The sequence below is a fragment of the Aquarana catesbeiana genome, linkage group LG06, assembly GCF_042186555.1.
Source record: "Aquarana catesbeiana isolate 2022-GZ linkage group LG06, ASM4218655v1, whole genome shotgun sequence".
NCBI lineage: Eukaryota > Metazoa > Chordata > Amphibia > Anura > Ranidae > Aquarana > Aquarana catesbeiana.
Genome location: NC_133329.1, coordinates 32,553,391 through 32,566,494, shown reverse-complemented (window position 1 = coordinate 32,566,494; position 13,104 = coordinate 32,553,391).

Genomic DNA, 13,104 nt, shown 5'->3' with positions numbered 1-13,104 from the left:
AAATCCAGTGACATGTACTGGGATCTCTGGGGTAAAGTCATTTCTATATATTGTCATCAGAATACCAAGATGGAGTGATAATCAGAAGGAGATTTTTGGAAGAGTTTATTGAACCCGATGTGAGGGGTTCTGTGTGGGATCAATTTATGGAGAGGAGAAGGTGGGGGGGGGGGGGCATTTTGGTTAAAGTGATTGTAAAGCTACAGTTTTTAATTTTTTTAAAATAACAAATATATCATACTTACCTTCACTGTGCAGTTTGTTTTGCACAGAGTGACCCCGATCCTCGACTTCTGGGGCCCCTCGGAGGCTCTCCGCATTGTATAACCCCTTAGGAGAAGCACTCCCCCAGGAGGTTACATTGTGGGCACGCTCTCGAGTCCAGCATTCGGTGTCCATAGACGCCAAATGTAGGACTCGGAGCCCCTGGCACTCGCGTCATTGGATTTGATTGACAGCAGCGGGAGCCAATGGCTGCGCTGCTATCAATCTATCCAATCAAGAGCCGAGAAACCCGGGCAGAGGAAGAGCGTGTCTCCGCCATGGGGAATTCCAGGGCTCAGGTGAATAAAACGGGGGGGGGGGGCAGTCACTAGAAGAAGTTTTTTCACCTTAATGCATAGGATGCAAGGTGAAAAGACACAAAGGTTTACAACCCCTTTAAGCAGGGGGTCTACACCAGCAGTGGTCAACTTACTTGATATAGGGGAACTCCAGTGTGACCCCTAAATTCTCCAATAGGTCACACATAATATGCAATAAATTTTATCCTAGAGCACAGGTAGGCAGGTCGTAAGACCGCTTCCCGATTGGCCAAAATGTCAGGCGATCCTATTGGACCCCTGGTGCCTAGGAGGAGGAGAGAGGAGACGCACGGCGAAAGCCGTGGAGGAAGCCGCTGTAGGAGAGAACACCGGAGCCGCCACCCACCACCTAGATGGGGTAAGTGCCGGACCAACCGACAGACAGCAGAGATGGGGGGGCTGCCAGCCACCCAGGGAGGGTTGGATGTTTGCCGTCCCCCCCCAAAAAAAAAACACCAACCACTGCTGAACAACATGAAAGAAGTCAAAGATCATCAGGGCACAGTGTCGCCTCCTAACCATCTGATTTAAACCTATAATTGCTGTATTACCTTGCCTCAATCACATGCATTTCACTGCAATTATTGGTTTAAACCAGGCAGTGAGGAGGCAACTCGGATCACTTTTCAGAGGAGCAGCATTGCCTTCTGCACTTCTGAATGAGCCCTTAGTTGCATTTGGTGACGGCACCCTTAGGGATTATACCCCCTGTCGCTTTCGGTGGGCGGTTCAAGTGAATGGGGCCTCTGCAAATGCCCTACAACTGTGTGCAATGCAAGCAGTTGCAGCTTGCTGATGTGGAGGCCAAGGGGTTAAAGCAGGTGGTGGGGAGGCAATACAACTCCTCCATACTGCCTGCTTTAACTCTGTACTTCACAAGGTTGCAGGGTGCTTTCAGAGGGACCCCATTTCCTTGAATGGATCACGTTCAATAGGTGCTACACTCCTGCCAAGTGTGACGGGGTGTAGAATTCCTGCTGCGGCCCTGACATGTGTACATCCCTAGCCACTGTAGTCAAAGGTTGTGCGGTTGGGTTATGAAAAACAGGGCTCAACTATGGGGTTTTACCCCCTAAACCGCAACAAACGCTTACTGTCCTGAGTCACCTATCATAGTTGCATTTTAGAGGAACCCTTAGATCAGGGCAGAGAGGAATCCCTGGGATAAGGACAGAGAGGGATCCCCCAGATAAGGACAGAGAGGGACCTCCGGGGATGAGAACAGAGAAGGACCCCCGGGACGAGGACAGAGAGGGGCCCCCGGGGACGAGGACAGAGAGGGACCCCTGGGGTGAGAACAAAGAGGGACCCCTGGGGCGAGAACAGAGAGGGGCCCCCAGGATGAGGGCAGAGAGGAAGCCCCGGAAAGAGGAAAAAAGGGACCCCCCGGGACAAGGACAGAAAGGAGCCCCTCTCACATATCCCATGTAGTGTGTTTTCCCCCCTCTATACAATAACCTGCAGACAGTTCTCAGAACAGAGAACTGCCCTCTGCCCTCTGAAGTAGCTCAATCCGTCTTGAAACTCATCAAACTGGCATCCCCAGGGGATGGTAGGTCCGCCCACAGCTCCACGCCCACTCCCCAGCCAGTTCAGCCACACACAAGTTGTTGCAGCACTGCACTCCGCCTCTCTACTAAGGCAGGGTTACAGAGGGGTGGAGTTCAGTTAATATCACTCCATCTGATACTGCAGACAGAACTATAGAAGAAACAGTGGCTGATGCGCTGCCTGCCCTCTCTGCCCACGGCTTCCATATGAGTAATGGTCAGCAAGCTGAGGTCGCCTGGTAGGGATCGACAGATAGAATCGTGATTAATGTGTTTCCGAGCCCCGTCCTAGAGAAAGTACTTAGAGACTGCAAACAGACTACAGGAGATGTTCAGAGACTACAGGAGTGCCACAATATATGGTCAAGGACTATGACATACAACAGGAGATGGTCAAAGACTAGAGGCAATTTACAAGAGATGGTCAGGGACTTGCATACAGTATCTCACAGTATCTATCTTTTCATGTGACAACACTGAAGAAATGACACTTTGCTACAATGTAAAGTAGTGAGTGTACAGCTTGTATAACAGTGTAAATTTGCCATCCCCTCAAAATAACTCAACACACAGCCATTAATGTCTAAACTGATGGCAACAAAAGTGAGTACACCCCTAAGTGAAAATGTTCAATTTGGGCCCAAAGTGTCAATATTTTGTGTGGCCACCATTATCTTCCAGCACTGCCTTAACCCTCTTGGGCATGGAGTTCACCAGAGCTTCACAGGTTGCCACTGGAGACCTCTTCCACTCCTCCATGACGACATCACAGAGCTGGTGAATGTTAGAGACTTTACGCTACTCCACCTTCTGTTTGAGGATGTCCCACAGATGCTCAATAGGGTTTAGGTCTGGAGACATGCTTGGCCAGTCCATTACCTTTACACTCAGCTTCTTTAGTCGTCTTGGAGGTGTGTTTGGGGTCGTTATCATGTTGGAATACTACCCTGCGGCCCAGTCCCCGAAGAGAGGGGATCATGCCCTGCTTCAGTATGTCATAGAACATGTTGGCATTCATGATTCCCTCAATGAACTGTAGCTCACCAGTGCCGGCACCGAATTGCAGCCCCAGACCATGACACTCCCACCACCATGCTTGACTGTATGCAAGATACACTTGTCTTTGTACTCCTGACTCCTGGGAAGAATGTTCCTTACATTGGGGGTCATTGGTAAGAATCCTCCCATTTACAGTATGCCTAAAAAGATCATTGGTATCAGTGGGAACTTATCTTAGAGGGTAAAGTTGCTCATAGCGAGGCCTGGAGCGAGGGAATGAAAAGGACTAGCAGAGGGCCGGCATGACAAGGTGATAAGGGAACAGCATGGGTTAACAATAGAGAAAAGGTGGGGGTAATGATTGGAGGAGAAAGTGGAATAGGTGGGGTTTAGATCATTTAAGGAGCAAGGTGGGGGGGGGGGGGGTGACACAGGCAACACTGCAGGGGATCTTGTCAGAGGAATAATTTGCAGCTCCTCTCCCTGCTCAGCAATGGCGGATATTGATAGGCTTTTGACCCAGCTGCGGGCGGCTGCTGCCTCCAAGGGCCCTGAATGGCTGTAGAGCCAGTTGGCCCCCCTCCTTTCTGAGCAGGCATCACGGTTGGCAGCAGGGGGGAAGACCTCCCACGCGATCGGAGGTCACGGCCTCCGGAGCGTTTTTCTTCAGGAGCCCCCCAGCCCCCCACCAGAGCTCAGCTCCATAATAGGAGCCCCCCCGACCGGCCCCCCAGCAAAACGCCAGCCAGTTTTAGCTGGGCCTGGTGCCAGGGCAGAATCCTTGTCACCGGTGGAGCTCTGTGGGCGGGGCTTCGGCACGCGCTTCACCCCCGCCCGCGCGGCGGGGTCAGTAGAGACAAACGGACACCCCCTTGCTGGATGTCACAGCCAGGGGGAGGTCCCAGCTAGGAAGACAAACTACCACGGCCACCGGCCCTCTCCGGCCTCGACGGGCAGCCTCAGACTGGCGCTTCACACCACTGGGCTGCGAGGGCAAGTTTGCGCCATCCGCTGGGACACGCCAGCAGGGGCCAGTGCACATGACACACAGGAGGAACAACCGGGGTCGAGCCAGGGATTTAAGCAACAAAAGTGATGACGCCGGTGAGGGTAGAAAGGATTCAAATTTTTCTAAATAGGTATCCGGATCGGGAGGCCACTAGGCTGTTGAAGGAGGGATTTTCAGAGGGTTTACATATCCCTTGCTCTTTATCGGCCGTCCCGCCGGTAGCTAGGAATTTGCGTTCGGCTTTGCTCCATCCTGGGGCAGTGGGGGAAAAATTGGGTAAGGAAGTGGCGCTAGGTCGCATGGCAGGACCTTTCAGCGATTGCCCTATGGAAGAGTGGGTGATTTCCCCTTTGGGAGTGGTGCCCAAAAAGGAGCCCAACAAGTTTAGGCTTATACACCACCTATCTTTTCCAAAAGGGGGATCGGTCAATGATGTGATCGACCCTGACTCATGCACAGTTTAGTACACATCCTTTGATGCGGCAGTGGGCTGGGTTTGCCGCTGTGAAAAGGGGGCACTGATGGCAAACGCTGATATCGAATCGGCTTTCCGCTTGCTCCTGGTTCATCCGGACAGCTTTTGGCTGTTGGGGTGCTGTTGGCAAGGGGAATTTTACGTTAATCGGTGCTTGCCCATGGGTTGCTCCAGTTCATGCGCATTGTTCGGAACATTCAGCTCCTTTGTAGAATGGGTTGTTAGGGATGTTTCTGGGCTGAATTCCATAATTCATTACCTGGATGACTTTCTTTGTGTGGGTCCGCAGTCATCTACCGTGTGTGCAGTGTTGTTATCCACACTGCAACACATGGCGGTCACATTCGGGATCCCATTGGCAGAGGACAAGACAAAGGGCACGACCACCGCTCTTAGCTTTTTGGGCATTGTCATTGATTCGGAAGCTATGGAGTGTCGATTAACGTAGGGGACGTTGGGTGCACTGAGGTTGGAGATTCAAAGGATTTTAGGGCTACGGAAGGTTCAGCTGAGGCAGCTGCAATCTTTATTAGGAAAGTTGAACTTTGCATGCTGCATTATTCCCATGGGCAGGGTGTTTTGCCAACGGCGGTCGTCAGCAACCGCGGGGGTATGATACCCCGCTCATTTAATTCGGATTACTAGAGAGCATCGCAAAGATTTGAGGGTGTGGGATACCTTCTTGATGGACTACAATGGCAGATCAGTATGGATGTCCGGCCCGGTGAGTAACTGGGCTCTTTTCTGATGCTGCAGGGGCAACAGGTTACGGGGCTTTCTATCAGGAGTGCCGGTCCTTGGCCTGTGTTGTGGGTGGACACCGGGTGACAAAAAAATCTGGTGCTTCTGGAGCTGTTTCCAGTGGTTCTGGATGTGGAAGTATGGGGCGAGTCTTTCAGGAATTTGAAGGTGAGGTTAAACTGTGACGACCTGGGAGTGGTTCAAGTCATTAACCGGGTCTCAGCATTGTCACAGCCAGTAATACGGCTGTTACGCCACCTGGTGCTGTGCTTCCTACAGTTGAACATTTTTCTGTATGCGGTGCATTTCCAGGGGGTGGATAACACTTTGGCTGATGCCTTATCTCCCTTTCAGTGGGACAAGTTCCGAGAGTTGGCTCCGGGGGTGGACCGACAAGGGGTGCCGTGTCCCCAATGGCTGTGGGAGATCGTCTTGGTGTCCTCACAGGTTGGATAAAGAGGTCAGTGAGTATGTCCATGTGGGCTGGTTACGAGAAGGTATGGCAGGAATGGTGGGCGCTGGTCAGGCAGGCCGGAGTGGAGCAGGACGCCATGGAGGTAAGGTTGCTGGTTTATTATTTTGTCTCCAGGAATTTGGAACGAGGGGTATCAGTGTCGGTCATGGACCGCAAGCTAGTGGGGCGAGGCAGATTTCACAAAGAATTTCTGCGTACGACAGGCCATGAAGGTTTATCGTCCTCAACATAAACGGAGGGATTCCAGGAGGCCAGTGTCCTTTGACAACCTGCGGTCACTGTTTGTTCAGTTGGGTGGGGTGTGCTCTTTGGCATATGAAGGGTATTTGTTGAGAGCGGCTTTTTCGCTAGCTTTTTTTGGAGCCTTCAGGATTAGTGAGCTGGTTAGCCCTTCCAAAAAGGTTTCTGGGGGGTTTACAGGTTCAGGATGTGGATTTTAAAGGGGCGTGCATTGAGGTATTGTTACGCCGGTCCAAGACAGACCAGGGTGGCAAAGGGGTAAAAGTACAGCTGTATTCATTACCAGTGGTATGCAGTGGTGACGGTGAGGGAATTTTTGGGAGCTTGGATGGGATTTTGCTGGTGCACAGGGATGGAGCCCCATTGTCTAAATTCCCTTTTGTGGTCGTTTTAAAAAAATGCCTGACAGCAGCGGGTTTGGATAGCTCACAGTATCCTTCGCACTCCTTCTGCAATGGCGCGGTGACAGAGGTCGCGCGATGTGGGTTGGACGAGGAAGCTGTAAAACGGATTGGTCGCGGGAAATCAGAGAGATTCGGGACTTACATCCAATCCGCATGGGGTAGGACATGAAAGGGGGTGGTTTGTTAGCCGTTCGGCATGTATTCAAGTTTTCGAGTTGGGTGAGTATTGGGTGTAGTGGTATCATGGTTATCCTGTGGTTTTCTTCCTTTCTTGCAGGTGGAAGACAGATGTGCCTCGTCTGGATATTGGGCCACTCCTATGTGTTTTGGGGGGCCAGGCAAGCAGACATTAGGCCTAATGGCAGGCAGCTGGGGATTCCCAGGGGGGAGGCGTGTATATGTTGGTTAGGCCACCCGGGCATGTTGTGGAGTAGGGTTCTGCCAGAGGTGCATCGCTTTGCATGGCTGGACAGGCCTCCAGACGTTTTGGTTCTCCACATTGGGGGAAATAATTTGGGGGGTCGTGCCATTAGGGTGCTTATTAAGGACATTAAATTTGATTTCCTTCAGATGCAGACAACCTTCCCTGACATGTTGATCATTTGGTCGGACATTGTAGCCAGCACGACTTGGCGGTTTCGCAAGGTCGGTGGATAAACTAAATAAAGCCCGCATTAAGGTTAATAAGATGGTGGGCCATTTCGTGGTTCGGAATGGGGGCTTGGTGATCCACCATAGGGAATTGGAGAGGGATGTTGGGCTGTATCTCAAAAGGGATGGGGTTCACCTGTCAGCGGTGGGCATTGATTTTTGGTCCCTGGGACTGCAGGATGGGATACAGCGGGCTTTGAGAGTGTGGAGGAGCTCCCAAGGGTAAGGAGTCACCCTTGTTAGCAGTGGTGGTGTTTGATGGTGGCAAGTAACCTATGAGATGTAAGTGTGGGGGACCCATCGGTGGTATGGGCCCACGGTGTATTCAGTTAACACGGGTTAACTGGATGATGGTAATGGTGGCACTGCGGGAATGGGTTTGTCTCTGGGCTGGTGTGACGTGGCTGGAGGCCTAATACGAAAAAGCCCGCAGTGTGGAAGTGGAATGGAGTTATGTTGGGAAGTGCCGTCAGAGACCACCGGGGGGGAACAACTGAGAATATGGAAGTTTCTGTTATGGTTAAAATGTTTAAATATTTTGAATATTTGTGAATAAAAAGGCTGCTATGGCATTTATACTCCAGTTCAAGTGTGGTCTCATTAATAAATAGGTAATGATAAGTGGGACAGGTTTTTGGAGTATGATAATGGTGGCAGTCTTATGAAGGTGGACATCTTATCTACACTGGTCATGTGATTACTGAATAAAGTTTTGGTCCCATTCTGGAAATCCATGGTGTGCTGGTGACATTTTTTTCACTCGGATTACCTATGGTTTCAATCGGTGGTCGCAGCAGCACCCACTTACATACACAGCCATCTCTACAGGAACGTGTAAGTTGGAAATAGTTTGTTGCTATCAGTGAGGTAGATGCAGCCTATACACATTTGTTGCAATCTGATAGTGAGGCCCGGAATGGAAGAGAAGTTTAGTTAGGGGGGGGAGTGACTATAAGTGGAAGAAGGAGGCACGCTTCTCCCCAGGGCCCCCATAGCGGCCCGTTCGCCTTCCCAGGAACCCGCTGGAGGACCGATCGGCTCCTCCGGCAAAAAGGTTGCAACAACAGGCAGCAGCAGGGCCCGGCGGTCCGCATGCCGCTGGCTAACTCGATGGGCGGGGCCACGGGCCGTCATGGCGCCGCTTCCCCGCCGGACACTAAGAAGGGCGGCATCCCCCACAGATACCATCGATCGGATGGGGGAGACTAGGAGGGAGAGAGCACAGGGCAAAGCCACAGGAGTGGTGACAAGCAAGGCCGGCAAGCTGCGAGTGGGCATTGCCTTTCCGAGCGGCGTGCAGCAGGGCAAAATGGTGGAGGACTCAGGCAGGTCGCAAGGCAACAGACAGTACAGTAAGGCGAGGCCATGCAGCAGGGGGCGGAGCTTCGGGGGAGAGACGTGCCCCACAACGCCAGAGTGCCACGGCCTCCAGGGCCACTTCAACCGGGGGGGCTAACGACACCACCTGTCACAGAACAGGATGAAAGGTCAGAGGGGGAGGTGTTGACGATAAGGAGCCACAAGAACCAGCGAGGGAGACCAGTGCGGTGGCTGTTGGGAGAGCTCCCGGTCAGCCCGGTAAGTCCACTAATAATTTGTCATTGTCTGATGCATTGAATGATTTGTTAGGGGTTGTAAAAATGGGAAAAGCAGGGGTAGCCGCCCCTATGGCACGGTCAACAGGGGAGGCGCTGGACAAGCAACTGGCGGAAATTAGGCCCGCCAGTTCGGGGTCCGGGGCACAGTTGAAGGATTTGTTGGAGGGCCTGCGGGCCTTGGCAGGCAGATTTGAAGGGGGGCAGGGACAGCCCCCACAAGTGGCCCCATATGCAGTATCGGCAAGCGGGACAGCGGATGGGGGAGTGGGGTTATCCGGTGCCACGGCGTCCCCGGCGACACTGTCCCCCGGGCTGACAGGGGCAGGAGCTGTCACCGAGAAGGCAGGAGAAAAAGGGGTCATGGAGATGGCGGGGAGGACAGATGTGGTAAGGATTGCGGACGCGGCAAAGTGTGAGGTGTACGTATGTTTACAGGGTCCGCTGGGAGCACATTTAAAGCAGGAGGTATGGGATAAGATTTGCAATGGCGAGTATGTGGAGATTTTCTCGCTACTGCCATTGGAAAAATTTAACTTGGACAGGGTAAAACCTGATGACTCCAAAAAAGAGGATGAGGAGAAGAGGAGGTACAGGCTGATCCCACATACATTTGTTAATTGGTTACAAGCGTTCGCCATTATAGCAAGTGTTATTGGCGAGAAGAACCCCGAGCATTACTCGGCGTTGTTCTGCTATATGGACGCTGTCGGAGAGGCACACAGGGTATACAGCGGTTCTGCTTGGCTTAGATATGACAAGCAGTTCCGACAGCACAGAGCGGTTCGCCCGTCTCTGCGCTGGGACCACAAAGATATTAGCCTCTGGATGTGGCTTATGTCATTGGCGAGGGCCCGCCTCAGTTTCTTCAAGAGGGGGTCGGGGGTACACATTCCTCAGGACTGCCGGCCGGGAAAAAGTGGGGGGTGTGTTGGCAGTACAATGAGGGCTCTTGTAAGTTCGGGGGTCCTGCAAGTTTAAGCATTAGTGTTCAGGGTGTGGGGGAGCCCATACATTGTCACGGTGCTTCAAGAGAGGGAAGCGTACCGGCGAGCTTGCTCACAAAAGGGACGACGCCGGTGAGGGGGGAAAGGATGCAGCCTTTCATAAATAGGTATCCGGACAGGGTAGCAGCTATGTTACTGGCTTCGGGGTTTCAGGACGGTTTTAAGATCCCATGTGCATTGGCTCTAGTGCCGCTGATGGCAAGGAATCTAAAATATGCATTACATAATCTGGGGGTGGTGGGGGAAAAATTGGCAAAAGAGGTGGCCATGGGTCGCATGGGGGGGCCGTTTGCAGGATCTAGTGGTTTCACCATTGGGGTTGGTGCCCAAGAAGGAACCAAACAAGTTCCGCCTTATTCATCACTTATCCTTTCCAAAAGGGGGTTCGGTCAATGATTTCATTGACCCTGAAGCGTGCACAGTAGTGTCCTACATTTCATTTGATGCGGCAGTCAGGTGGGTTAGGCACTATGGACAGGGGGCGCTTATGGCTAAGTCAGACATAGAATCTGCGTTCCGCTTGCTTCCGGTGCATCCGCATAGTTTCTGGCTGCTGGGATGCTGCTGGCAGGAGCAGTTTTATGTGGATAGATGCTTGCCCATGGGTTGCTCCATTTCCTGTGCCATGTTTGAAGCATTAAGTTCTTTTCTGGAGTGGGTGATTAGGGATGTGTCGGGCCTGGATTCAGTCATACATTATTTGGGTGACTTCCTGTGCATAGGCCCTCCTGCCTCCGTTGTGTGTGCAATTTTACTTTCTAGGTGGGAACACATTGCAGGCAGGTTCGGAGTGCCATTGGCAGCCGAGAAAGCTGAAGGTCCGATGACGGAACTTAGTTTTTTGGGTATTGTGATAGATTCAGCGGCAATGGAGTGCCGCCTGCCAAGAGGTAAGTTAGAGGACCTACAGAAAGAAATTTGGGAGATCCACGGACTGCGGAAAGTACAGTTGATGACTTTGCAGTCACTGCTGGGTAAGTTGAATTTTGCCTGTAGGATCATCCCGATAGGAATGCCGCGTACACACGGTCTGACTTTACGGCAGACTTTGCCCGGCGGACTTTTCAACGTACTTTACGACGGACTTTCTGAATGAACGGACTTGCCTACACACAATCCACCAAAGTCTGTCGAATTTGTACGTGATGACGTACGACCGGACTAAAATAAGGAAGTTCATAGCCAGTAGCCAATAGCTGCCCTAGCGTAGCTTTTTGTCCGTCGAACTAGCATACAGACGAGCGGACTTTTCGACCGGACTCAAGTTCGACGGATAGATTTAAAACATGTTTCAAATCTAAGTCCGTCCAACTTTTGAGCAAACAAAGTCCGCTGGAGCCCACACACGATCGAATTGTCCGACGAAATCCCATCTGCCGGGCAAAGTCTGCCGTAAAGTCCGCTCGTGTGTACGCGGCAGGAGGGTTTAGCTACAGCGGGGGTTAAAGCCCCGACTCATTTTATTTGCCTGACCGGGGAACACAGGGAGGATTTGAAGGTATGGTATGAGTTTTTGGCCGAATACAATGGCAGATCGGTGTGGATGGCTGGCCCGGTGAGTAAGTTTGATGTGGAATTGGTCACGGATGCGGCGGGCTCCGGTGCGTTTTTCCAGGGGTGCTGGAGCGCGGAACCTTGGCCACAGTCTTGGGTGGAAGCAGGGTTCCTTCGGAACCTGGTGCTATTGGAACTTTTTCCAGTGGTGCTGGCTATGGAGCTGTGGGGGGAGGCATGCCAGAACCTGAAATTGAGACTGAATTGTGACAATATGGGCGTTGGTCAAGTGGTCAATCGCATGTCAGCATCATCACAACCGGTCATAAGGCTTTTGCACCAGTTGGTGTTAAGGTGCTTGCGATTGAACATTTTTATCTATGCGGTGCATATCCCGGGCGTTGACAACTCGCTGGCTGACTCCTTGTCTCAATTTCAGTGGGACAAGTTCAGAGAGCTGGCTCTGGGTGCAGAGAAGGAAGGAGTTCCTTGCCCGGGTTGGATCTTGGAGTCGCCACGGGATGGATCCGGCAGTCAGTAAATGAGGCCACATGGGCAGCTTACGCAAAGGTATGGAAAGAATGGTTGTCTCTGGTGCAGGAAGCAGGGGTTGGAACAGAGGGGTCGGAGGTAAGGTTGTTGGTGCTGTATTCATGTCTAGGAACATGGAAGGAGGGGGATCTGTCTCTTCCTTCGAGCGGAAGATGGCGGGCCTGTCATTCTTTTTTAAATTACTGGGGGGGGGGGGGGAAGATTGGACAAAAGATTTTTGGGTGAGGCAGGCAATAAAAGGTTATTGTAAAGGGCACAAGAAAAAAGATGCGAGGCGGCCTGTCACTTTTGAGAATCTAAGGTCCAGGGATGTTGAGTTCAGTGTGCACATCGAGTTATGAGAATTTTGCTTTTTACTGCAGCGTTCTCGCTGGAATTTTACGGGGCATTTCGTATAGAGGAATTAGTGAGCCTATCAAGGCGTTTGGCGGGGGAACTGTTGGAGCAAGACGTGCGGGTTGACGTGGACAGGGTGTGTTTACGGCTGCGTATGTCTAAAATGGATCAGCGGGGTAAAGGGTTGGATGTGTCGCTGTTCACATTGCCGGCGTCCAAGGTATGCCCGGTGGAAGCTGTGAGTGAATTTATGAAGGTTAGAACAGCTGGGGAAGGGCCACTCCTGATGCATGAGGATGGGTCCTATTTGTCGAAGTTCCAGTTCATATCAGTATTCAGAAAATGTCTGACAAGGGCTGGGTTGGATGGGGCGGAATACGCTTCACATTCCTTCTGATTCGGGGCAGCTAGTGAAGCTGCCAGATGTGGATTGGATGAGGCGGCTGTGCGAAGGATTGGGAGGTGGGAATCGAGGAGATTCCGTACCTACATAAGGCCTCAACTGGCGGTAGAATAAAGAAAAAAAAAAAGGGTGCATGCGGTAGGATGTATTCGCATGCTGTGATGTCGTGGTTTTAAAAGTATGTTGTTCGGGGTGATGCTACCTTTATGTTGTCATCTTTTCGTTTCAGATGGAGGTTCCGTACACCTCGTCTGGATCCTCGGTCTCTCCTATGTTTGTTGGGGGGCCAGGAGAAGAATGTAAGACCGAATGGCAGGCAATTGGGTATTTCAAGGAGGGAGGCTTATGTGCGCTGGTTAGGAATGCCCGGGATGTTGTGGGGCAGAGTAGTAGTGGAGGTGGAGAGGTACGCGATGTTGGATGGACCACCTGATGTTTTAGTGGTACATGCGGGGGGGGGAATGATTTGGGGGTCCGACCAGTCAGGGACCTGATCGCAGACATCAAGTCAGATTTTGTACAGTTGCGCACGGATTTCCCTAGCACTCTGCTGCTGTGGTCTGACATCGTCGCTCGGACGACATGGCGC